We start from the raw sequence: 26,756 nt of genomic DNA on the forward strand, positions 1-26,756 counted from the left end.
TGATGCAAATCCATTGCTTGTGTAACATCCACTTGGGTTTATCAGGTTGCCACAGTGAATGAGGAGCAAGAATAACTAATGCAAATATACTAACACTTATGCTCATTGCTGTGTTGTGATAATAAAGACCATTGTTTCCCCCTGAGAATCTCATGTTATCTGCTGACATGCATGAAACAGTAACAGGCCAAGTTTGCTTGTAAGTAGGATAAAATCAAATTCCAGAGCTAAAATGCATGGCTCAAGGTCTGTCACCAGGAGGATTTCTCTTTACCACTGTTCCTCAGGGCCAAACTAGAATTTAAGCTTGAGAAATGTATTTCTTGAAATATTCCTTACAGCTTTCTGCAAGTTTAATGCTCTATGATTGGGAATACTTTAGCAAGTTATACTGGGACCTTTGGTGGCTCAGGGATTGAGAGTCGGCCTTTGACTCATGGTGTGATCCCGGAGTCCCAGGATCAAGACCCTTATCGGGATTCCCCTGAAGCGCCTGTTTCTCCCTTCTACCTATGTCTCTGCCTCTCTCTGTATCTCTCATGAATAAATAAAATCTTTTAAAAAAATGTTATTCTAAATTCCTAATTGGGCAGATTCCCAATAAGAATTAATTAATTGAGAAAATTCCCAGTTAGGAGATCTATTTATTTATTTGTTTGTTTTATTTGTTTTGTTTGGAAAGAGATGGTCAGAAATAAAATCCTATTATGCATGGGCTATAGCTACTGATTTGGCTGGGTAGTCAGGGGTTTGGATACCAATGGAGAAAAGGGAATATCATCCAAAGACTCTATATCCTTTTTTGGGGAAAGGCCTAGTATCTTATAGGTGGAAATATTAATTTGTTATTGTCTGTATTTAAAATTAGGTGCTGTTTAAAGAGATGTGTATGAGTGCTAAATCAGAGTAGACTAAAACGACTTGGCCGTTTGTCAGATTAGCTTAGGTAAATTATGTGCCCCAGATTTCCTTTTCTAGTATGTCTGGGTAGGATGGACTATAAAAGATACTCTCTAGTTGTAAATTCTTAAAAGTGAGATTAGGACCTTCTTAGTGAGAAAGAGATACCCACTAGTATAACAGCTTTGGCCCGTGTTTCTGTGGTTCTCACCTGGTCATGACATTTCCAACTCTGAACCTGCTGAGTCAGTATCCATATTTGAACTTGTTGGGCAAATATTCACAATTGCTTTAGCATCCAATTCATATATAATATAATACAATAATATAATATAATATAATATAATATAATATAATATAATATGATATAATATGTTATATTATATTATTCTCCCCCTAGTTCTATTGTTGGACCCAGCTAATATAGTATTTTGATACCACAACTGATTCCAGAAGAACAGAATCCTAAAGATGTGTTATTTAAAATTTTTTTGGATTTTTCTGGAATTGATTTTCCAATTTGATTATACTTAAAGACACTAATGGTTCTGTTTCCAGTAGTAAGGAGAGCATTGATAGCCCACCATATGGTATGAGAAACAAGTTTAGAGTATAGCTTTTGGATCCTTTTAACTGATTACCTATAGAAGATGAGGCTCATGCGAGCCCCTAAAAAGAGAATTTAAAGAGCTATTTCAAATAAATTGAAGAGTTTTGAATCAGTATGTCTGCTTTTACTGTTGGACTTGAAAAAGCAAAATATTATGTTCTAGAGAGGGCCACATGGCAGGAATAATAGTCTCTTGGATCTGAGGACCCACTCCTACCTCTACATGGAATTAATTGCTGCCAGCAACATGTGAGCTTGGAAGACAACTCCAAGCTTCAAATGAGATTGGAGCCTTTTCCAAGATCTTGATTTTTAACCTGTTGAGACTCTAAACAGAGGACTCACCTAGTGTCCAGACTCTTGACTCAAAGAAACTGAAGTAATAAATTTGTATTGTTTTTCTATTAAGCTACTAAGTTTGGGTTAACTATTGTGCAACAAGAGAAAAGTAATATATAAAAAAGAAAACAATGATATACCTAAGTGTTAATAATTAGATATTATATACACATATAGGGCAATCATGTGTAAATTCAGATACCACATATACATATGTACATGATATGTATATATTCATAGAGAATGACTAAATATGCATCACATTCATTTTCTCCTCCTGGCCAAATAAGTAAGAGGCATGCCCCAATCACTTGCATTTGTACTGGGGTTATGTGACTGGGTTCTATTCAGTAGAATAAGAGCAGAAGTATTATATGCAATATCCAATTCTGGCCATAAAATATCTTTTGAGATATACCAAATTCTCTCCTGTTATGGAAGAATAACAAATAATAAGGTTCTCCTGAACTCTGGGGTACCATTTGTAGATTAACTCTGGGTTTGGAGAAGTACTGGACTTTGCAAAGATAGACACTTTAGTCAGGTTAAGCCAAAGATTTGGGATTGTCATGCAACTGGCATTAATTTATCCAGTCTACTACAGTGTATATATGGTTGCCTGAAAGACAATATGATACTTTGTATAATATCTGAGTTAGAAGTTTGAAAGTTGAGGTGGCTCAGTCAGTGAAGTGTCTACATTCAACTCAGGCTCTGTTCTCAGGGTCGTGGGATTGAACCCCGAGTTGAGTTCCCTGCTCAGTGGAGAGTCTGTTTCTCCCTCTCTCTCTCTGCCCCTCCCCTCTGCTCACTCTCTCTCTCTCAAATAAATAAAACATTTTTTTAAAGTTTGAAACACTGTAAAATACAACTTTCCCATTTGTGAGGTATGTGGCTTTGTGTAGGGTATTATGCGATTACAAAAATATGTATGTTAGCACATTTTTCTTTATCCTTCCCTTCCACTTCCTTTACCCCTCTCCTCCTTCCTCCTCTTCTCTCTTTTTCTTTACCTTCTCCTTCTTCCACACTTTGTTCTATTTGGATTTAAGACTACATAATTCTTACTGATTTATCTTAAAGTTCAGATTCTTTTCTCAGCCAGGTCAATTATAGATGAGTCTATAAAGACACTCTTTATCTCTGTTAGATTTTGGTTGTTATTTGCAGAATTGTTACTCAAGTCTTTCTGAAATCTACATCTTTTCATTCAAATGTATCATCTGATCATGTGTATTATCTACCTTTCCCATCAGAACTTTTAATGTATTGTTGTTTTTAATTCTGTGTTAGTTCCATCATCAGTGTCTGATCCTAATACTACCTTTTCCTCAGTACACTTGTTCTTACTTTGTTTTTGTTTTTTTTTTTTTTTCTTATTTTGAAAAGAGAGCATCTTGTAGTAGAGAGTAGAGAATGAGATAAAACACTTTTTAATGGAGGTACAATTCACATACCATTAAATGTATCGGTTTAAAATGTATAATTTAGTGATTTGTTTTAGAATCACAGGTTGTTCAATCATAACTGCTATCTAGTTCAAGAACATTTTTATTACTTCAAAAAAATTACTGCACTCGTTAGCATTCATTTACCATTCCTTCCTTTCCTCTTCTTGGTGAACTAATAATCACCAAGAACTAATAATCTTTCCTATCCTTTGCTTTGCTTATTTTGTGCCTTCCATGTAAATAGAATCATATAATGTGTCCTTTTGTGTCTTTTTTCACTTAGCATGATGTTTTCAAGGTTAATTCATGTTGAAGGATTTGAGTATTTCATTTATTTTGGTAGATGAATATTTCATTACATGGATAGATAATTTCTTTATACATTAGACAACCACTTGGATTGTTTTTCCTTGTTGGCTGATATGCACAATGCTTCTATGAACACATTTAGATGTTTCTTGTGTACAATATGTACTTGTGTGAAACATGTGGATTCATTTTCATTTCTCTTAGGTATATGCCTAGGAATGGAATTTCTAAGTCACAAGATGACTTTACATTTAACTGTTTGAGGAAATACTTTCTACTAGCAGTCCACAAGAAGTACAGTTTCTCCACATTCTTGCCAATATTTGCTATCATCTGTTTTTAATTTTAACCATTATAATAGATACAAAATGAAATTTCATAGTAGTTTCAAATTACATGTCCTGAATGACTAATGATGCTGAGCATGTTTTCCTGTGCTTATCAGCCTTTTGTAAATCTTCGGAAAAATTTCTACCCAAACCTTCTGTTCATTTTCAAATTCACTTATTTCTCTTTTGTTGTTGAGTTTAAAGACTTTAAAATTATATTCTGGATACTAGAACCTCATCAGATCTATAATTTCCAAGTATTTTAATATATTATATAAATTCTCTTCACTTTCTTCATGATGTTTCTTTAAAGGAGATTTTTGAGAAAGTCCACTTTATTTCACCTTTAATTGTTGTGCCCTATGTGTCATATATAAGAACATATTGTGTAGTCAAGGTTACAAAGAATTACACTGTTTTCTTCTGTTCTTGAGTTTATCTTATATTTAGATCATCGATCCACTTTGAATTAATTGTTGCATATGGCATGGGATGAGGTCCAATTTCATTTTTCTTTTCTATTTTTTCTTTTATTTACTTATTTTTTTTCAGTTGCCGGAGCAACATTTGTTGAAAAAACTTATTTGTTATTTTACAATTGATTAAGTAAAATTATATTTTACTTATTTGTCAACATACAATGTATTATTAGTTTTCGATGTACAACATATTGATTTGACCATTCTATATATTACTCATTGCTCACCAGGTTGAGCATAGTCACCAACCTGTCAACATAAAACGTTATTACAAAATTATTGACTAATATTTCTTATGCTGTACTTTTCATCTTTGTGACTTACTTTATAACTAGAAGTTTTTACTTAATCCTATCTATTTGGCACATCTCCCTACCAATCTCCCTTCTGGCAATCACTAGTTTGTTCTCTCTCTATAAATGTCTGTGGGGTTTTCATTTGTTTTTGTTTTGTTTTGTTTTCCACATAAAAGTGAAATCATATGGTATTTGTCTGATTTATTTTACTTGGCATAATACCCTCTAGGTCCATCTATGTCATCACAAATGGCAAGATCTCATTTGTTTGTATGACTAAGTAATATTCCATTGTGTGTATACATCTGCATATATACATATGTATATATATGTATATATATCACACCTTCATTCATTCATCTATGGAACCATACTTCGATTGCTTCCGTATTTTGGCTGTTGTAAATAATGCTACAATAAACATAGAGATGCATAAATCTTTCCAAATTAGTGTTTTGGGATATTTTGGTAAATATTCAGTAGTGGAATTACTGGATTATGTAGTATTTCTATTTTTAATTTTTTGAGGAACCATCATATCTTTCCCACAGTGGTTGCACCAATTTACATTCCCACCAACAGTGCATGCAGGTTTTCTTTCTTCAATATCCTACCCAACACTTCTCATTTCTTGTCTTTTTGATAGTACCCATTTTGATTGGTGTGAGGTAATATCCTTTTGTGGTTTTGATTTGCATTTCCCTGAAGATGAGTGTTGTTGAGCATCTTTTTATGTGTCTATTGGCCATCTGTATGTCTTTGGGAAAATGACTGTTCAGGTCCCCTGCCCATTTTTTAATTGAGCTTTTTGCTTTTTAGTATTGAGTTGCATAACTTCTTTATATAAAGGACTATCTTATATTCTTTCTCTATTGGATAGTAAAAATCACTGACTATACAATCTATAGGTTTAACTTCTGGAATTTCTATTTCATACCCTTGATTTATAAACCTAGTTTTATACCAGATCCACACATTCTTGATTGCTATTGCTTTGCAATAAGTTGTAAAATCAGGATGTGTAAGTCCTCTAATTATGTACTTCTGTCTTAATCTTGTTCTGTACAGAAAATTCAAAGCGTCATTTGAACTTCCAGAGGAATTTTAAGATCAGGTTACCGATTTCTGCAAAAAAGACAGCTTGTATTTTGTTAGGTCTTGTGTTGAATCTATAAGTCAATTTGGATAGTATTCATCTTAAGAATAACAAATATTCAAGGTAGGCATCCTTGTCTTGTTTCTGATCTTAGGGACAATTTCAGACTTTCACCAGTAAGTTTGATACTAGCTTTGGTTTTTACCTAGATGCCGTTTATGAGGTTGAGAAGTTCCCTTCTTTTCTGAGTGTGTCAAATATTTTTATCATAAAGGGGTATTAGATTTTATCATATAATATTCCACTGTGTGTATACACATATATATACACACACCTATATAAACATAGACATATACACACACATACACACACATATCATCTTCTTCATTCATCTGTTGATGGACACTTAGGCTATTTCCAAATTTTGGCTGTTGTGACTATTGCTTCAATAAACATAACTGGTATATAACAAATGTTGGTTTTACACTTTTGAAATTTTATTTAGCATTTATTGTCATCTAAGTGGTCACATATATTTGCAACCTACTTTGCTTTGATTTCATCCTTGTGTTAAGTATCAAACATTAGGAAAATGTTCCTCATAAGCCGTATATCTCATGTTGCCTTCTAGAAACAAAGCTCTATTAGATGTAGTTTAAGTACAAAGGACTTAGCTCAAACTATTAATTTATTTCCCCATGTACTTATAGATTAACAATTACTAATTGTTCAGTAGTTTTAAAACTATGATTTTTTCGTTAATGAGTTCACTTTAAAAAGTATCAGTTATTACTGCATTATTTTCTTTAAATGACAGAACACTAAATGAATGAAAAATAGCAATTAATATTTGTATTCCACCAAAAGAAAATTCAGCTACTATAATAATTAATGTTTGTCACAATTTAAATCACTTCTAGCACCCCAAATTAGAAAAGTAAAAATCTGTCTAGTTATATTCTGTTAAGTATCTTCCAGGTTATCACAATTAGAAACATGATATTCTGGAGATATTTTCACCTACATTTTATTATTCTACCATATGTAAGAGAATATCTACAATTTCCCAAATGAGATAGTGAGATAAGAAGCAATCATCCAAACAGATGTGTTTTAAAATGGGATCTTTTTTCTTTTTTTGCAAAATAGATATTTTAAAGATGTACATTGAAATAAGGTAAAATCTTAAGACAATCAGAGATTTAAGGGAGCTTAGTTAGAGAATACATGTTAGAAAAATGTTGGCTCCGACGCAATGAAACACATTTTGAGTTTTAATTTTGGATTAGGATTTAGTCTTAGATCAGACTGCTATTGCAAAAATCACCCACTGAGTGAATACTACTCTGTGTGCTCCACAATCACCACCATCCCACAAAGTGCGGAAAGGCACTATGTTTTTTTAGATTATTGAACTTTCATTTTTTCACACCTCCTTCATATGCAGCTGGAGTGGCTTAAAGCCTCAGTAATAGGTTTGATTCATTGCTGCCGCTATGAAGACTCGGTTTTCATATTTTTAGATCTTCACTAACAGGGATAAAATATATTAAGAGCTCGTATATTTTGGAAGGCATTTTGAAATATTATTGATCCTTTTAAATATTTATTTATTTTTATTAGAAATGTCCATATTTGGAGGAATGATCAAGCAATGCATTATATTGTATATATTAAAGTATGTGAGTATATATTATCATGTATCCCTGAGCACTTTAAATTTGGTGTGCCTTATAAATACATGTATAAATATAGTTCTATATTGTATTTTACATATATCATATAATAGTCTATATATACATGTATGTCTGTACCAATGTCGTCTGTGTATGCATGTCTCTGTATGTCTCTGTGTGCATAACTAATTTAAACTCCCATGGTTGGAATCAACTTGCATTTAGATGTAGTAGTGAAGAAATATTAATCCAATATATCAGTTCCTATCCCAGTCAGCTACACATCTATATCTAGATATACAGATAGAAACATGTGAATTAACTCAGTGAAGAACAAAAATAATGTATTTTTTCTTTTGTACCACAACTTATTAACCCTGTATTCTGTAAATATTTGTCAAGGTTAAGATTGAATAATCAAGGCACAAAATTAATGATTATATTTTTCTCTTCTCTAAATGTACTTATTAATATGCAGATTTTGTGTCTTCAGGAAGCATTCATAATTTATATTCTACAAATCATTGTGACTGCAGACTCTCCTAGTTAAGGATTTCATTTAAACATTAAACTTTAATTCCTGTTTTAGTACCTATATATATATTGAAAATAAAATTGTGATTGGAGGATGATACCTTTAACTATTTAATCTAAGTAGTTAACCTAATGTATACTTAAGACTAAGCTAAAATGTTTTCTTAGGTTAACATTTGTGAGCTATATTGCATTAGGATGTGTTCTATAGTCTATAACTTCTATCATATGTGTTTTATGTGAGTTATCTTACGTATATGTTCATGTCTAAAAGTGTGTTATAGTCACCCTGTAAGGTGGGAGGAGGCACCACCACACAGAATTAGGTTCAAATGTTAGAGCTGATGATGCCACACATATACCAAGAAGTTCTGAAGAGATTTATTACTTATATATTAGGCTTCCTTGCAAGAATAGTACAGACCCTTAAACAGGTCTTAATATGATCTGAGAGAGCAGAAGGGACAACTGCTTTGTCTTTTATTGTAGTTGGTGAGTAGAACTGAGGAGAGTGCCCAGGTGGGCAGGATTTGCATATTTTTAACACTAGCGCCATAGGAGGGAACACCAATTCTCTCTTATCAGGCCTAGCTGTGGGAAGGAAGGATAAGGAGGGATGGTAGGGTTTGAAATCTGTCAACAGTCAAACATCCAAAGCAGAAATCCCATTTTTATTTAACTACAAATAGCATTCATTAAAATAGTTATTGATTCAAAACATGTAGCTATATTCTTTATAATGAGTAATATAGGATAATTCATGGATTCCATGCATCATATTTTAAGCAAATGTAGTTGAAGAGCTCTGTCTATCACTGTGAGACTCTGTTTTTAACATAGACAGTATGTCTGTCTTGTTCACTGCCAGTCTGCTTGGCATTTTCCAATTTTCTTAAGCATCTCTGAGTTTTGTCTTTAAGAAATAAAATTTCATTATTCCAGTTTCTTACAGGGTATCACCATCATATGGGTTTTCACTCTTATCTATGTGGCATTCTTTCAAAGCAGATGGTAACACTAATGTACATTTTCTCTTCAACCTAAAATTATTTTTCTTGTCTTTTCATGTCTTTCATAGACCTCCTAATAGGATAAAAATTGCTTTACCTGATGGATATTACAGTGATATTTCCACTTCTTCAAGATATGCCAAACATATCTTCTGGGCAGTGCGAAAAAAAAAAAAAAAGAAACAAACAAAAAAATCATAAATGTTACACAGGATATCAAAGTTGCTTTTCTTCATTCATGACTTTTTTCCTTTTTTAACTTTCAAAATTTATGAAATGTGGCTTTTTAAGTGCCCCCCCTTAATTAGGCTGCCAAAATATAAGTTTTAAAATAGATATTTTATAAACCTATAAAAACTATAATAATTTTAATGAGTCTATATAATTTATTTATGGTAACGTTAACTGTTAATTAGTTTAAATCATCAAAATAATTATTCAGAGATAATTATACCAAACTCTTGTTTTTATGAGATTACCGTCTCCTAGACATACTTGTTTCATAATGTATACTCATATAATTTTCAGAAAATGTCAAGGAGATATTATTCTTTTACTCTATAGTGTTAATAATGATAATTCTATATTCCCTAGCATTTTCTTTATCAACTCTTTACCTGAAGTGTCTTTAATTAATCTAATAGAACTAATACCAATACCTTTTGGAACGTTAGCCTGTGTCATTGAATGAGCCATTGCCCCTTTCCTCAGAAAGAATAATGGACTACACATGAATCAGACTAAAATAAGCAAGCAAATACATAGGATTTTCTAAATAAGGAGGTTTATGAACAGTATTTTGCTTGAATGCCAAGAGAGGATTGCACTAGTGGAAGAGTCCTACATTTCCATACAAAATGTGGATTGCATGGCTATTTGAGATTGGATAAGAGAAGGATACTAGTTAAGATTATTAAGAAGATGGGTTCTGCCGACCAATGCATTGAATAAATCTACTGCAGACGAGTTATTCAGTAAGCAGAACCACAACAGGAAAATTCTCAGTCTCATATATCCCACATTGAAGCTCCTCATGCATCCTTTCCATTTCACTCCACTGTCCCTGAAGGGAGCTTCTATCAGATATGTTGGGTAAAATGGATCAGATGTTGAATCAAACCTAAACATTTCTGTAATTTGGTAGATTCTAGTATCATGAGAGAGGATGGTTTTAAGGACATGATAATTAAGGAAATAAATGAAGACAGAACAAATGTTTTCTTTGTATTTTTATTTTCATTAATAGAGCACCACTTTAATGGGAAAATTTAGGAAATTTCAGTTTTATTTTTTTTTTTTTATTTTTTTTTATTTTTTTATTTTTTTTTTATTTTTTTTTTATTTTTATTTTTTTTTTTATTGGTGTTCAATTTACTAACATACAGAATAACACCCAGTGCCCGTCACCCATTCACTCCCACCCCCTGCCCTCCTCCCCTTCTACCACCCCTAGTTCGTTTCCCAGAGTTAGGAGTCTCTCATGTTCTGTCTCCCTTTCTGATATTTCCCACACATTTCTTCTCCCTTCCCTTATTTTCCCTTTCACTATTATTTATATTCCCCAAATGAATGAGAACATATAATGTTTGTCCTTCTCCGACTGACTTACTTCACTCAGCATAATACCCTCCAGTTCCATCCACGTTGAAGCAAATGGTGGGTATTTGTCATTTCTAATAGCTGAGTAATATTCCATTGTATACATAAACCACATCTTCTTTATCCATTCATCTTTCGTTGGACACCGAGGCTCCTTCCACAGCTTGGCTATAGTGGCCATTGCTGCTAGAAACATCGGGGTGCAGGTGTCCCGGCGTTTCATTGCATTTGTATCTTTGGGGTAAATCCCCAACAGTGCAATTGCTGGGTCGTAGGGCAGGTATATTTTTAACTGTTTGAGGAACCTCCACACAGTTTTCCAGAGTGGCTGCACCAGTTCACATTCCCACCAACAGTGTAGGAGGGTTCCCTTTTCTCCGCATCCTCTCCAACATTTGTTGTTTCCTGCCTTGTTAATTTTCCCCATTCTCACTGGTGTGAGGTGGTATCTCATTGTAGTTTTGATTTGTATTTCCCTGATGGCAAGTGATGCAGAGCATTTTCTCATATGCATGTTGGCCATGTCTATGTCTTCCTCTGTGAGATTTCTGTTCATGTCTTTTGCCCATTTCATGATTGGATTGTTTGAAATTTCAGTTTTAAAACAGAGTCAGGCAGCCTGTTGGCTCAGCGGTTAAAGATTTTATTTATTTATTCATGAGAGACACAGAGAGAGAGAGAGAGGTCACAGGCAAAGGGAGAAGCAGGCTCCATGCAGGAAGCCCAGTGTGGGACTCGATCCCTGTTCCCCAGGATCAGGCCCTGGGCTGAAGGTGGCGCTAAACTGCTGAGCCACCCGGGCTGCCCAAGAAGTAGTATTCTTTACATAAAAAGGTGACTTAGGTAGAAAGAGGAATGAATATGGAATATTGGAAACACATAGGCAGTTATAATTCAGGTGCTTATTACTTGTTTGTGTTTCTGGAATCAGGGTATGAAACTTGATAGTTGGTCTGATGTTCATGAATTTGGTGCTTAAATTTTAGAAAAACATATGGTTTCTCACCATGAGCTCAGTGATGAGCACATTGAAGTTTAGTGGTCTCTAGGACCTCCAGGCAGTTGTAGTGTACTTACCTCATTCTCAGAACATTTGACTTAGAAGTTTGTAATACCTCAAACTATAGCAACTATGGTGCACTGAGCTTGGTGGACAGATACATCTTTGTAGTGAGGGGAACATCTTGTATATTATAGAATGTTTAGCAAGTGTCAATGGCCTTAATCCACTAGATCCCATTAGTACCACCTTCTATTTGTAAAAAATAAAATAATAATAAAATAAAATAAAATAAAATAAAATAATTCTTAAAAATTCTGTTGACATTACCAAATGTTCCCTGTAAAGAGGGACGGAATCATCCCTGGATGGGAACTACTGAGCTAGAGTAACAGTGTAATTCATAGGCACATGGGTAACTGCCATGTGATGACTAAAGAATGAGAACACAGCAAAGAGCAATACTTTGAAAAAAAAAAAAATTGAAGGGTAAAGAGAGGTGTCTTAGTCTAGTTAGGCTACTATTGCAAAATACCATAAGCTAGTTGGCTTATATATAGCGGAAACTTACTGTTCACAGTTTAGAGCTGGAAACCCAAGATCAGAATGCCAGAATGTATGGTCAGGTTCTGTGGAGGATCCTCTTCCAATTTGCACATTGCTGATTTCTTAATGTATCCTTACATGGCAGAAGAGACAAGGGAGCTGTCTGGGGCCTCTTCTGTAAGAGCTCTAATTCCAATCTTGTGGACTCCACCCTCATGAGATAATGATCTGCAAAGGCCTCCTAGCTAAACCAAAGATTATTGGTATTAGTTCTCCTAGCTATCACATTGGACATTATATTTCAACAGATGAATTTCAGAGAGGACACAAACATACGGACTGTAACACAGAGGAGGAGGATTTTCTTCTGAAAGGTGACTGAAAAGAAGAGCATAGAGTCAAGTATGAGACAGTTGAGGACAAAGGGTAACACAAAAACCAAAAGTGAAGAGAGTCTTCCAGAGGCCAAAAAAAAAGAGTTATACATGTTAAGTTAGAGATAAGACTCTTAAGAAAACTTTTTAATAAAAATGTGATTTAAAAAGAGCTATGCTCATGTCTTGACATGACATGATGATGATGGGAATTCATGTGAGGAGGTAACCAGTGTTGATAGGGGGGAAATTTTTCAAGAATATCATGATAATTTTAATAGCATTGAAACACTTAATTTATAATGTTTAATTATTTTAAGTGGCATTCTTAAATCCTAAAATATGTCTGCCTTATGAGAATAATAATGCCAGGTAATAATATTCTCAGAAATAAGTAGGAGGAAATCATAAACCGCTTCAGTGAGCATTTAGGTGGTATATAAAAATAAATGTATTTTTAAATATTTTTTTTGAAATGTTGAATTGGCTTTTAAAGAACAGATAACTACAATTGAAGAATATAAGCTAGAAATATTTCAGGTATCTATTTTATGTCAGAAAAGATCTGGCTTTAATTATTTATATTTCATTTAGTAGAATTGATATAAGTAGTTCTTTTAGAAATCCAGAAAATAAAAAAAAAGAAATCCAGAAAATTTCGGTATAACAAACACATTAACACTTAATGTGCATTTTTATTTTTTATTTTTATTTTTATTTTTATTTATTTATTTTTTATTTTTTTTAATGTGCATTTTTAATGTGCATTTTTTTGTACTCTATTTTATGAGAATCAATTTTGTTTTAAGAGAATGACAGAAAAAATACTTTGTCGATGAACTACCAGAAAAAGAGAAAATTATACATCTCTAACACCACTCTTCATAGGGGACAACGTAGCAATGAAAACATGAAAATTTTCCATAAAAAAAACTTTCCTTTGATTTGGAGAAGCAGTGGCACTAAGTATGACATGAATCAAAGACTTCTTAGCCTCTTTAATCCTAGTTAGGGCCTTCTCTTTAGATATTGAAATGCATTTTCATTCCAAATTTTCTAATTCTCCCCTACACATTTGGCTTTATTCTGTTGTTATTGTTAGTAGTGATTGGGGAAAAATATATTGTGTACAACTGTACATTTTCTGCCAATGCAATATGTGACTATCTCATATGAAAATGTCTTTGTTTACATTTGTGGTAGATAATCTTCCATTTTAACTACACTTTGCTGTGGAAAGGAAGAAGCTATACATTTATCTTAGTTTATAAACAGTATTTAACATTACGCATGCTTCCAAAATCATTTAAATACTGTATAGAATGAATTAGTATATGGTTTAGATTCTGTATCAAAAAGATTTCATATTTTGTTGGACATCCAATTTCTTTTAAAACCATATGAAAAATTTACTCTCTTATAGTCAGCTTTCCTACTCAAATATAATACAGAAAACTTTTTCATAACAGGGGGAATTTTTAATATTGACTCATTATATCATATTAGATTCAGGGAGTTTAAATCATAGAAAAGCCCAAGAAAGCTAAGATTGAGATATTAATTAGATTGGATGAATTTAAGCAAATAATGGATTACAACAGGCATGTAATTACTAAAAAAAAAAAAAAAAAGAAAAGAAATGGAGAATATGGAAACCAGTGTATGAGCATGACTATTTTACTCCACCTGTGAATACTTAGGTATACAACTGAAATGAATATAGAAATACTCATTTTAGGGACTCCTGGGTGGCTTAGTGGTTGAGTGCCTGCCTTCGTCTCAGGTCATGATCCTGAAGTCCTTGGATGGAGTCCCACATCAGGCTCTCTGCATGGAGCCTGCTTCTCCCTCTGTCTGCCTCTGCCTCTGTCTCTGCCATTCTCTCTCTCTCTCTCTCTCTCTCTCTCTGTCTCTCATGAATAAATAAATCTTTTTTTAAAAAAAAGAAATACTCATTTTATATTTTTAAATTCCCTTTTTTGTTATGCTTGGTATGGAACAGTTTTACATATTAATCATTTTATTGTTTTTCTCTTTGCATTCTTTGCCTATTCTTTTTCCTTTGGAGATGTTGGCCTTCCCTGAAAGTAATTTAGATAGCTAAATCAGGAAAAAAAAAAAAAAAAAGAGTTTTCAAGTGAGAATAATCTGTATAAGCAAAGGAACAGTATAAGGAATGAGCATTATGTACTAATTGGAGAGTGATGATGTTGGTCTGACCAAAATCAAGAATGTGCATTGATAGAGAAGGAAAGTAGTTGGATGGGGAAGGGTAAGATCTAAAGGGTCTTTTAGAGGGGAGAATTTTCCAGATATGAATCAGTGCATATTAGAGCTATAAAAAATTTACAATAGAAAAAATGATCTAAGGAAGATGATCTGCTAGTTTATAGAAGTTTTTTAGAAAAGAGGAAATCGTAAACTGGGAATCCAGTTAAAGAAACACCTATTGCAACAATTCAGGATAAAGTTTAGTATGGTCTAGAATAGTGTGGTATAATGGTCACCTAAAACATATCCTCATGCTCATCTCTGGAACCTGTAAATGTTACTCTAGAAAGGAAGGTAAGGAGGGAAGGTGGAAGGGTAAAGGAGAGAAGGAAGTGAGAAAAGAAATTATTTATTTTATTTTATTTAAGTTCAATTTATCAATATATAGTGTAACACCCAATGTGGGAGAAAAGAATTAAAAAAAAAAAAGACTACATATTAAGGATGTTGAGATATGGAGATTTTGTATTATCTGTATTATCTGAGTGGACCCTAAATGTAATCCTCCTATATTTTTATAAGTAGAGGGAGGGCAGAAGGAGATTTGACATTCAAAGAGGAGAAGGTATTATGACCATAGAGGTAGAGAATGGACAGGAATGATAGCTTCTAGAGAGCAACGAATGATTCTGAACCCTTAGGCCTCTGAAGAGACCATGACCATGCTGACAGGGTGCAGCAAAACTTATTTCGGTCTTTGGTGTCCAGAACCGTAAGAATGAGTCTCTCTTGTTTAAGCTCCCATTTGTAGTAATTTGTTAAAGTCATTTTAGGAAACTAATATCAATGGGATGTTATTTAATTGCTTATTAGAAACAGTGTTCACAATCTCATATTGCAACCATGGCATTAAGGTACTATTAAAGCATGTAAGAGCAGATAGTTTGAAATATATCAGATATTTTAAATCCCAATGGAAATAATGAGCCTTAACTCATATAATTATCATGAAAAGTAAATAAGAAAGCATATGTAAAATACTTTACAGATGATAAATGTACCCCAGATGATAATATAATTATTACACTATTTCACATCTGTTTTTATTTCTAGACACTTCATTTCACATAGACAAAACTAGGCCATATTAATCTCTTTATTCCACATACTTATCATACACCTGATGTTCAGCAGATTTATTTCTGAGAAGATAGATGGATGAATTGGTATAACGAATAATAGCAATAATATTTTTCAGAATTTGTTTACAAGCTAATATCAGGTAGAAGATAAATATTTTATTTTTTCCCGTATTGTTTGACCTCAAAATGTCATTTGCTAGTGGTAGTTTCAAACACAAAAAGAATGCTTTAAATGACTATTTAGAATCATCCATTGAAAAAAGTGTATTTGAGTCCTCGGAATTTACTTAGTTTTGTGAATGTTAAATTCTAAGGTGGAGGGTGTAATAATACCCAAATAGAGAGTCTGATACCAGATTGAATAAAACAATTCTGATCATGTAAAAAAAAATGTGGAAATAGTTATAAAAATACATACCAAAATTATGTTGCCTTTAGCACCACTTCAAATGATATTTTGCTGTGTTTATAATGATTAGATTTGTTTCTGGAAAATTACCAGATGCTCATAACATTAAGGTCAATTCAATGTTTATTCTGTGTTGAGGAGGCCATGCATCAATTCCAATTTTCTATATTCCTTCTTTAGGCTCTCGCTTGCACTTGATAAATTTTCCATCTACTGTTAGATTTCTAATTAGTAAATGTTTTGCCAACAGTGTACATAGCAAGTCTTCACACAGCTAAGATTTCCTCCTGGTGGCTCTCCTAAGTACATTCCCACCATAAAATGCTGCATGTAGGCTTCATGCATGCATAGTCTCTGTGTTATCACGTACTTGCTTGTTCAGGTTATTTTATTATAGATTTACAGATAATATTATGAAGCACTGCCTTGTCTTTTTCTATCACCTGTCCACATAGTGCTGTGCAGTGAGTGTTATCTTATCATCTGGGTGAAAATGTTGTTAAGATCAAAAACAACTGTTTCAAGCTGTTAAAAGCCACAACCAGTTATCTATAACAAGCAGATGGGGAGTAGATGAAGAAAATGATAACAGAACTATACTTCAAACAATTTAGGTATTTGATAACTAACTTTATCATTACCATATATCTTTACTTCATTGTCATACCCAGTTTTTCACATTCGTTATGCCATGTATCTGCTGCTCTGAAGAGACTAACATGAATGGAAATGAATATCTGAAAATGGAATACATTTTTTTAATGTAGTCACATTGCTTTACACTTAAATATCACACATTAGAATTATTTCTAAATTAGATTAGACTTCCTAAAAAAGGATGATTATACATAGTCTTATGCAAGTCTATACAAAAGTTTGTAGTCCCTATAGAGATTTTATTAGAAATTATGGATTATAAAAAATTCACAATGGTGTCCATAATAAAGTTCACTGTACCTTTATTAAAAGTTATTGAATTTTTGTGAAATGAAATTTCAGCAAGGCAATAATATTTGGTGATTATCAGAAGAAAATAGTTTAGAAACTTGATTGCCAATTATGAACTATTTAATCCATAAAGCTCACAGTGCATTCCATCATTTTGAGTGTTTCATATTTCTGTTAAGGAAATTAGATACTACTTCGCCCAGCCAGTCAAAATAAGCAGTTTCATAATACCAAGGTAAATTCCTTTATGTGGCTTCAACCTCATTTTTAAATCTGCTTGAGTCATTTGTTTGAACTGAAATAAAGTCATTTCAAAAGAATGTTGTCACAAGATCAATATCTTTGAAACTATGGTTTGGCTGTGACTGAGCATTTTTGTAGAATCAGAGACTATTATCTTGTGATGGGATATCAAGTCTGCTGACATTTACTTTCAGTTTTAAGCATCACCATAATATAGTTTTGGTGTTACTGCTCATTAAATATTACATTAACACCTTTGATATGTAAAACATTATTAATATGTATTAATTGGATTATTTATGAACATATGCACCCTCAATATTATTTTCCTGCTCAATTTCACACAGTCTAGGAGTGTTATAATAAGAGAATTAAGTAAAATGTTAATTGAGCAACAATTACATGAAAAATTCATAATCTAGGTAAAGAAAATAAGGTGTGGGACCCTTGAGTTAATGATCTCACTGCCTGAACACCAAGGGGATGAATCTGATGTGACCATTAACTAAACATTACTATCCTCAAATCTACTTTGTAACTCAGTTTTATTACTTCCACTCTCCTAAAAATGCTTGCTGGCACGCCACTGGTGTGTTTGGAAATCTCTGTCTCCATGCTGAATACGTAGGCTGCAATCCTAAACCTAACTTTGTTTTGGAGCAAAATTGCATTATTATGGGATTGGTGATACCTAGCTATTGAAGAAAATACAGGCCTCTTAGATGTCTTTATTCTCTGCTTCAGTATTTTCACTTATCTCTTTCATCATGCCCTTCCAGATCAGGGTCCTCTTCTGCATGCATCCTTATGTCCTCTTCCGCGTGCATCATCTAGAATTTCCATCCTGTTATAACAAAAACCCCATCCTCATTCTCATCATAGAAAAGTTTCTCTCCCTCCTTGCATAATTAAAACTTGAGTGTCTCCCATTGGTGTCTTTCTGCAGACTTGTCAATGAGAAACTGTTTTCTCCCATAGTCTGCTTCATAAAGACCCCAGAAGTGGAATTAGATTGCTATTATTTGCAGCCCACTATTTCTCAATTCACACAGAATAAATTCTGCTTCTTTGGGATTTTATGCAGGCTCATTCCATCATTTTCATTATGTGCTGTCCTTGACACCTTTTAACTTGTAGCATCAATTTTCTACATTCATTGAGAACATAGGTAAAAAGGATTTCAGCTTTATTCCCTACAACTAAGTATGTGGTTACCCAGGACCACTAAAATCTATCTGGAATACTAATTAAAATATGAAGGGAGAAGTTCTTGGGCTTTGTTAAATGGAGTTGTTTTTCACTTATATTCCATAACAGTGATCACACTCTGTACCTTTTTAATGTAAACAACCATACCACTTTGAAAATGTTAAAATTCATTAGCCAAATATTTAATACAATGTCTTGTTTTTTAATGGTTTTCTTTCTTCACCTATGGAAACTATTCTTTAACTTCTCAAGGCCTTCATTCTCTTACGTTTTTTTGTTTGTTTGTTTGTTTGTTTTTTGTAATTAAAGCCTCTTATACTTATAGAAGGTCTAAGTTTTGTGTGCCTAATATGCAACACATTAAGTTTTACATAAGAAAATGGGAGAAACAAAGTCGAGAAAGACAAGAGGCCTATAACATGTTCATGGGATCTTGAAAAGATTGAAAGAGAACATTTTGTTGAGAAGAAATTGATAAATTCTGTGGACATTTGTGTTGGGCTTGGTATAGTAAAGGAACAAAGTATTTCAGGCATGGGTTTAATGAAGAGAAATGGTTAAAAAAATTTGAAGAGCAAATGCACAGAAATAGTAATGTGAATACTGTAGGAATAGATAAAAAAGCAGTAGTGGTATCTGATCAGAAGGCTGCTTGTACGATTCTGCTGGAGCTCACCAGTTCACACTGACCAATTCGCTAGGTCCACTGATACTTTTAGTGCTGGAACCACTGACATATTGTTGCTCCTGCTCCCATTACATCATCATCATCATCATCATCATCGTTACTATTTGACTGTAACACATTTTTTATTTCTTAATTTTTATTTATTTTTTGTGTTTATTTTTATAACACAAGTATTATAAATAATATTATCTTAATTTCAGGTGTTTAATATAATTATTTAACAATTCCTTGAATTTCTAAGTGCTTCATTCTTAACATCTCTATCAACTTCCTGCCACCACTTTTACTATTAGAGTTAGAATTAAGACACTTCTCTTTCCTTCCTGATTTTTTTTATCTTCTAACAGAGCCTTAAATCAGAAGTATCAAATATGAATCTATCATACAATGTTATCTGAGACATGTAGTTTATGGATTTTTCAGCTCCAGCACTACAAAAATTAGCACAGAGGGACATGGATGGAGCTCAGTAGACATTAGATAAATAACCAGCACAAGACTTAAATGTGAAAACCTAGTAGAAACTAGATTAAAAGTAGAAATTCATTTAAACTTATTTGTACATTGAGTTTATCTAAATTCTTCCCTCTCTTTTTGAATTTCCTAGCATAATCATTCTTGCAGTGAGTGGAGGCACTGAGTGGTACACTCTTATGGAGGCACCATTTTTCACTTGGGAATCAATGGAACTGTGATTGGCAATTGATGGTTTTACATGGCATGGCATCTTGAGTCCTTGATACTTCAGAATTCATGGAGCATTCAGATAAAAGTCATGACAAACAGGCCCTAAATGGAACAGCCTCTGCCTTAGATAAATAAATTTGTGTAAAGCAAACCAATTCTACTGAAAATGTCTTCTAGAAAATCATTCTTTTTGCATGTGAATGAACAATATTATAGTAGCCCCAGATATCACCTTGGCTGATTAGAGCCTGGTGGATTTTTCTTAATCCCACGCATAAGAAAATATTTATCTTCTCATTCAATTGTTCCAGTTCCAATCCCCTTTGATACCACCGATATGAGAGAGTCAAAAAACTATCTTTAAAGCTTCAATTAGTCTATTAATTCATCACATCCATTTAGTTTTATAGAATTAGTGGGACTAAAATAGATATACTATCTCTTCCCATCCCTCCATCATTATTCCCATTATATTCATTTATTTTATTCATTCTGAATGTTTAATATATATTTTATTTTTATTGACTAGGAAAGTCAAAATACTGTCAATGTCACCAGTTACACAATATAAACCACATACATATATAATTTTATTTTTGTTAAACAGACTTTTTAAAATTTTTTGAGACAGGGTTGGGGGGGGCATAAGGAGAGAGAGAGAGAGAATCTTAAGCAGGCTCCACACCCATTGCAGCACCTGCCACAGAGCTCAGACTCATGACCCTGAAATCATGACCTGAGCCAAAATCAAGAGTCAGATGCTGAACTGAGCCACCCAGGCATTCCTATAATTCAAAACTGTTTGTATTTTAATGTCCTGAGCTTTAGAGCCAAAACCATGAAATGTCTTTTATATGTGTAGTTGACATTTCTTCTAGCTAGCATATGACCTGATTGTTTTTCCAGTAGAAATAATAGATTTATATGAATCAATCTAATCTCTGGCCCTTTATTACTAAGAAAGGACTTTTTCTCTGAAAGATTGGCTCAGTTTCTGGGGAAAAGGAGGAAGTCACACAAACCAATTAAGTTTTGTGAAAAAGCACCAGAAACAGCTTTATTCCAGACCTTCTCTCTAACACAGTATTTGAGGTCCCACGGCTCTTGCTTATTCACGGATTCTTCCTCATTTATTCTTATTCCAGGAATTCCCCTGGGAGAAACAGACTTGAAACTGCGTAATGAATTCTTGCTTTGCAGGAAATGTTTTTTAAACCCCATTCAAAGTCTGGAACTGCTCTAATATGTTCACCATTAGCCACATGTGACAATTTAAATTGATCAAAATAAATAAAACTAAAAATTCAGTTGTACAAACTATATGTCATGCACTCCACAGTCATATGTGACTAGTGGTGACTGTATAGGGTAGGAAAACTATGAACATTACATTATTGCTAATAATTCTATTTGATAATAATGGTCTAAAGCAAGATAAAGAAAACACAGTAGTTTTGCAATTGTCATCACAGGTACTCATTAGAGATTTCTTTTCTTCATAATAGCTAATAAATATGTTCTAAAATAAAACAGAACATACTTTCAATACTTACCTAGAGATAAGCTTATCTCTGGTACAGACAGGAGTAAAAATTAGCAGATATTAAGGTCAGAATTTAATTTGAAAACCTAATGCCTATCCAGTAAAAAAAAAAAAAAAAGAAAGAAAAGAAAAGAAAAAAAAAGAAAGAAAATGAAAAAGAAAACTTTCACATACTTTTTAAGATATATTGTTTCTTAAAAATAGTCATGAGTTGGGCAATCCGGATGGCTCAGTGGTTAAACCGCTGCCTTCAGCCCAAGGCCTGTACCTGGAGACCTGGGATCGAGTCCCACATCAGGCTTTTTGCATGGAGCCTGCTTCTCCCTCTGCCTGTGTTTCTGCCTCTGCCCCCGCCCCTTTCTCTCTCTCTCTCATGAGTAAATAAAATCTTTTTAAAAAAATAGTCATGAGTTGACACTTGTATGCCTTCTGGATGGAATCAAAATAGAATAAATGCATTAAAAGACTACTAATCTTATGTTTCCTCCTCTAAAGCATTTTGTTTCTTTAAACCTAAAATAGCCCCACTGAAATATACACCATTATATTATCTTAGCATGGTAAAGCAGAAGCAAAAAGCAGTCAGTTCCATCACAATATCTAATTGGAACCCCTAAGTGAAGACAGATTATCTAATTGTGAAGTTATAAGCCCTCCAAGTTAACTTGATTTTCTAAAATTTATAATAAACACTAACATTTAAGGAGTTTTCTGTTTTGACCACCAGTGTAAGGCAATTGTTTGCCCCTTTATTCAGTTCCCTTTTTCTATAGGGAAGTATGAAAACATAACCCATGACTTATACAGATGCCTAAAAATCTTTGGATATGATTGTTCTCTGTAAATTTGACATTCTAGACAAATACTTCCTGAGATCTTTAATATTCAACAACTTGGTTATCACTATTGCAAGCTCATTTCCTCAGTTCTGAAATGTGAAAATTCTCCATGTGATTATTTGGAGTTATTAAATTAATACTCCATCAACTGAAAACAAAGTGAAGCAAATGATAGTATCTCTCACTTTGTAATTATTTTATTTTAGCCTAGGAGGCTAGAAATATGAATTATGTATCATAGATCTTCAAGAATATTTTAATAACTCAAAAAAAGTTAAATTAATAAGTTTTAATGGTATAAATATTACAAAAATGACTTAGTGACTAATCATATCATATAAACACTTATCAGAAGTATAGCACAATGTTTAACATGCAAGCAAATTCCAGGTATAGTCAGTAGATGAGATACAGAGACTGCAGCTGTCAGTAATGTATACTCAGGAACTGGAGAATTTAAGGGGTATTCCCACGTGAGGAAAATATTCCAGAATTATCCACATGTGTAGCATTAAGGAGTAGTCTACAGTATACCTATTTTATATTGCAAAGACAAGTTGGGATTGGTTGTAGACATGCAGGTTCTATAATGTTCAATAGAAATTCTATTATATTTATTCCCATCATGAGGAAAACAATTAGTTTTGCTTTCATTTACATATTTATTTCAGTATTCCTGATCTAATCTTTCAATTATCTTTTGAAACGGTTATAAAATCTGTCTGGTTCTTTCATGAGTTAAGAAAATCTTTAACATGTTTACTTTTATATCTGTATGATAGGCATGTTTTTAAAATTTTTTTCTTAAAATTATCTATAGTGATCACTCTTATAATCAGTATTCTTCCACTGGGGTTCCTTTTCTGCATGAAAAGTAGAGAATTCTTGGTGCCTTATAGTACTCAAGATAAAAATCTGCTGCTTTCTTTCCTTTGGTGTCATAAACAAAGAGTTAGTCAGAGAATTTTGCTTTATCTCTTCACACACCACCTCCTCATCTGCTGGCGGAAATCAACACAATTTTTCACTAACTATATATTATAAATAAGAGTGTGTGGCCTGCATTCATTAGAAATACAAGAAGAAATGAATAAAGATGAATGGTTCTTTATTTGGGAGTCCCAGATACTTTCTGAGGAGTATTAGAAGTTAGAATTGGATGTCAAGATCACTAATTCCTTTATCAACAACAATCATTGCCTAAAAAATCCTACAAAGGCTTCCATTTCTTGTTGCATAATGAGACTGTTTAGGATAATGAGAAAGTCTCAGCTATGTCATCACTAGTAAATACAGTAGTCCCCCCACTTACCCATGAAGGATAAGTTCCAAAACCCCTAGTGGATGCCTAAAACCATGGATAGGACCAAACCCTACGCATGCTATGTTTCTTTTCCTATGCATATATACTTATGATAATATTTAATTTATGACTTAGGCACAGTTAGAGATTAATAACAGTAATTAATAATAAAATAGAACAATTATAACAATATGATATAAACGTTATATGAACGTGGACTCTTAACATACCTTACTATAGTCTGCCGCCTTCTTGTGATGGTGTGATATTAAATGCCTGCATGATGAGATAAACTGAGGGAAATGATATAGACATTGTGACATAGCATTAGGCTATTATTGACTTTCTAATACATCAGGAGGAGAATCATCTTCTTCTGGACAATGGTTTACTGAAGGTAACTAAAATTGTGGAAAGCAAAACCATGAATAAAGGGGATACCACTATACTTCAAACTTAATTTTGAGCAATTTTATCAAAATATCTCACTGCTTATAGATATTTATAAATAAATTAGGGACTTCTATATACTGAGTACTTGCACTGTGATAAATGTTCTAAAACGGGGGCTGTAACCATAAGCAAAACAGAAAAAAAGCTCCCAAAATATAAGTAAATATACTGTAATATAAAATCAAGTAGTGCTAAATGTTTTAAAGAAAAAAAAAATAAAGTTATGTATATGTGGGGTAGATATTAAAATCAGATGATTAGGGAAGTCAATGACAACATGAAATTTATATATGAATTTAAATGACAAAGCTTGAATTAATAAGAAGATTCAATGCTACTGCTGAATAAGTGTTTCTTGTCTTTATTAGCTCACAAGGAGAGAAAACATTGAAAATGACACAAAGGACCAATTCTTAGTCATGCATGATGGCACTGAACTAATCCAACTGCCAACCTCCCATTGATTTCAAAGGATCTGTATGCTCAGATCAGCTCTGCAGAGATGCAGAGCAAAGTGAGAAATTGACTCAGAGATACTTGACATCCAATATGCTTGATTCAGTTTTTCTAACACAGATGAATATAGCATTTTCTTAGGTTAAAAAAATGGGGAATTTTCCATACGGCTCTATTGAACTTGAAATTATTTTTACAAGTATTCCCTCTGATGAATTTTCTTATAAATAATTAAATAATTCTTATTTTTCTTCTAATAGAGTGTTACTGAAATATTTCATCAAAAATAGAAGAACTTACTATCACCATATTTTGAAAAAAAATATATCCATCTGCTAAGAAGAGAAATCATTGATTTGTGAGCCTAAGGGATATAATTGGGGGCATTTTATATTACTGTGCAATGCAAAAAGAAAAAAATCCATGTGAATAGTTAGATATAAGTCAAATTCTTTGTGTGTGAGTGTGCTTTTTAGTAAATCTAACAATGACAGATGTCTGACTAAAGAAATATTATCCACTAGATAATATAAATATTGTGTGAAAATTCAACTTAATCCTCAAAGACTATAAAAATCTCAGCATGTTTTTTTTTCATTAAAAACAAACAAAAAAAAAAACCAGAAAGGTCAAATTTTAGTTTCCATCCTCAGGTATTCTTCATATTACTTCATGTATATACATACATGTAATGTTTCCATGTCTTCTAAGAGAGCGATAGAATCTTCTTAGATGGTAGGTTTCAAAAGATGCCAAAGATGCTTTATTTTGCCCTCAGCCATAATTATCATATGTATAGACATACCTAATTCTATTGCATTTTGCTCTACTGTGCTTCACAGATATTGCAGGATTCTTTATAAACGGAAGGTTTGTGGCAACCTTGCAATGAGCAATTCTTTCAGTGCCATTTTCCAACATTTTATCACTTTCTCTGTGTCACATTTTGGTAATTCTTGTAATATATCAAATGCACTATTATTATATTTGTTATGGTGATTTGTGATGAATTACCTTTGATATTGGAATTGTAATTATTTTGGGGCCCTACAAACCACACCCATGTAAGATGGCAAACTTAATCAATGAATGTTGCATGTGTTCTGACTGTTGGACCAATTGGCTGTTCCCCAGTCTCCCTCCCTCTCCTCAGGCCTTCTTCTTCCCTGAGAAGCACCAATATTGAAATTATGCAAACTCATAACCCTTCAATGGCCTCTAAGTGGTCAAGTGAAAGGAAGAGTCACAGTCTGAGTCACCTCAGACTTTAAATCAAAAGTTTAGTCAACAAGGCATGTCAAAAATCAGGATAGTCTAAAAGCTAGACCTTTTATACCAAACAGCCAAGTTGTGAATATAAAAGCAATGTTCTTAAACTAAAAGTTTTGCTCCAGTGAATGTATAGATATGAAAACAAAACAGCCTTATTGCTGATACAGAGGAAGTTTTAGGGGTTTGGATAGGAGGTCAGACCAGCTATGACATTCCCGTAAGTCGCAACCTAACCTAGAGCAAGACCCTGACTCTTTTCAATTCTGACAGGTGAGGAAGCTGAAGAAGAAAAGTTGGAAGCTAGCAGAGGTTGGTTCATAAGGTTTAAGGAAGGAAGCCATCTTTATATGATAAAAGTATAAGATGAAGCTGCAGGTGCTGATATAGAAGCTGCAGCAAGTTATCTAGAAGATCTGGCTAAGATCATTAAAGAAGGTGGCTTCCCTAAACAATAGATTTTCATTAGAGGGCAGCCCAGGTGGCTCAGCAGTTTAGCGCTGCCTTCGGACCGGGGTGTGTGTCTCTCATGAATAAATAAATAAAATCTTAAAAAAAAATTAAAAAAAAGATTTTCATTAGAGACAAAATAACACTTTTTAAAATATTTATTTATTTATTTATTAAAAAGAGAGAGAGTGCATGCCTGCACACAAGGGGCAGAAGGGGTGGAGGGAGAGAGGCAGACTTCCCTGCTGAGCACAGAGCCCAGTGCTGGACTCCATCCCATGACCCTAAGATCAAGACCTGAGCTGAAATCAAGAGTTGGAAACTTAACTGACAGAGCCACTCAAGGGCCCCTACAAAA

General features: G+C 33.3%; 1 long non-coding RNA gene across 7 annotated transcripts in view; it reads right to left on the minus strand.

Moving 5' to 3' along the window:
- The window catches only part of LOC112678802 (uncharacterized), a 76,308-nt gene that overhangs the window by 22,472 nt on the left and 27,080 nt on the right, over window positions 1–26,756 (minus strand). For 3 of the 7 annotated variants that reach the window (XR_003147871.3, XR_007404933.1, XR_007404931.1), the window contains exons 2-5: window positions 18,193–18,345; window positions 16,952–17,047; window positions 12,200–12,419; window positions 9,127–9,181 (exon numbers count right to left, since the gene is read on the minus strand). This is a non-coding gene — a long non-coding RNA (uncharacterized LOC112678802). Of the gene's footprint in view, window positions 1–6,356; window positions 6,437–9,126; window positions 9,182–12,199; window positions 12,420–16,951; window positions 17,048–18,192; window positions 18,346–26,756 lie in introns of all 7 variants that reach the window. The other 4 variants (XR_007404935.1, XR_007404934.1, XR_007404936.1 and 1 more) reach the window with 3 other exon arrangements.

The sequence above is a fragment of the Canis lupus genome, chromosome 22 (assembly GCF_003254725.2).
Source record: "Canis lupus dingo isolate Sandy chromosome 22, ASM325472v2, whole genome shotgun sequence".
NCBI lineage: Eukaryota > Metazoa > Chordata > Mammalia > Carnivora > Canidae > Canis > Canis lupus.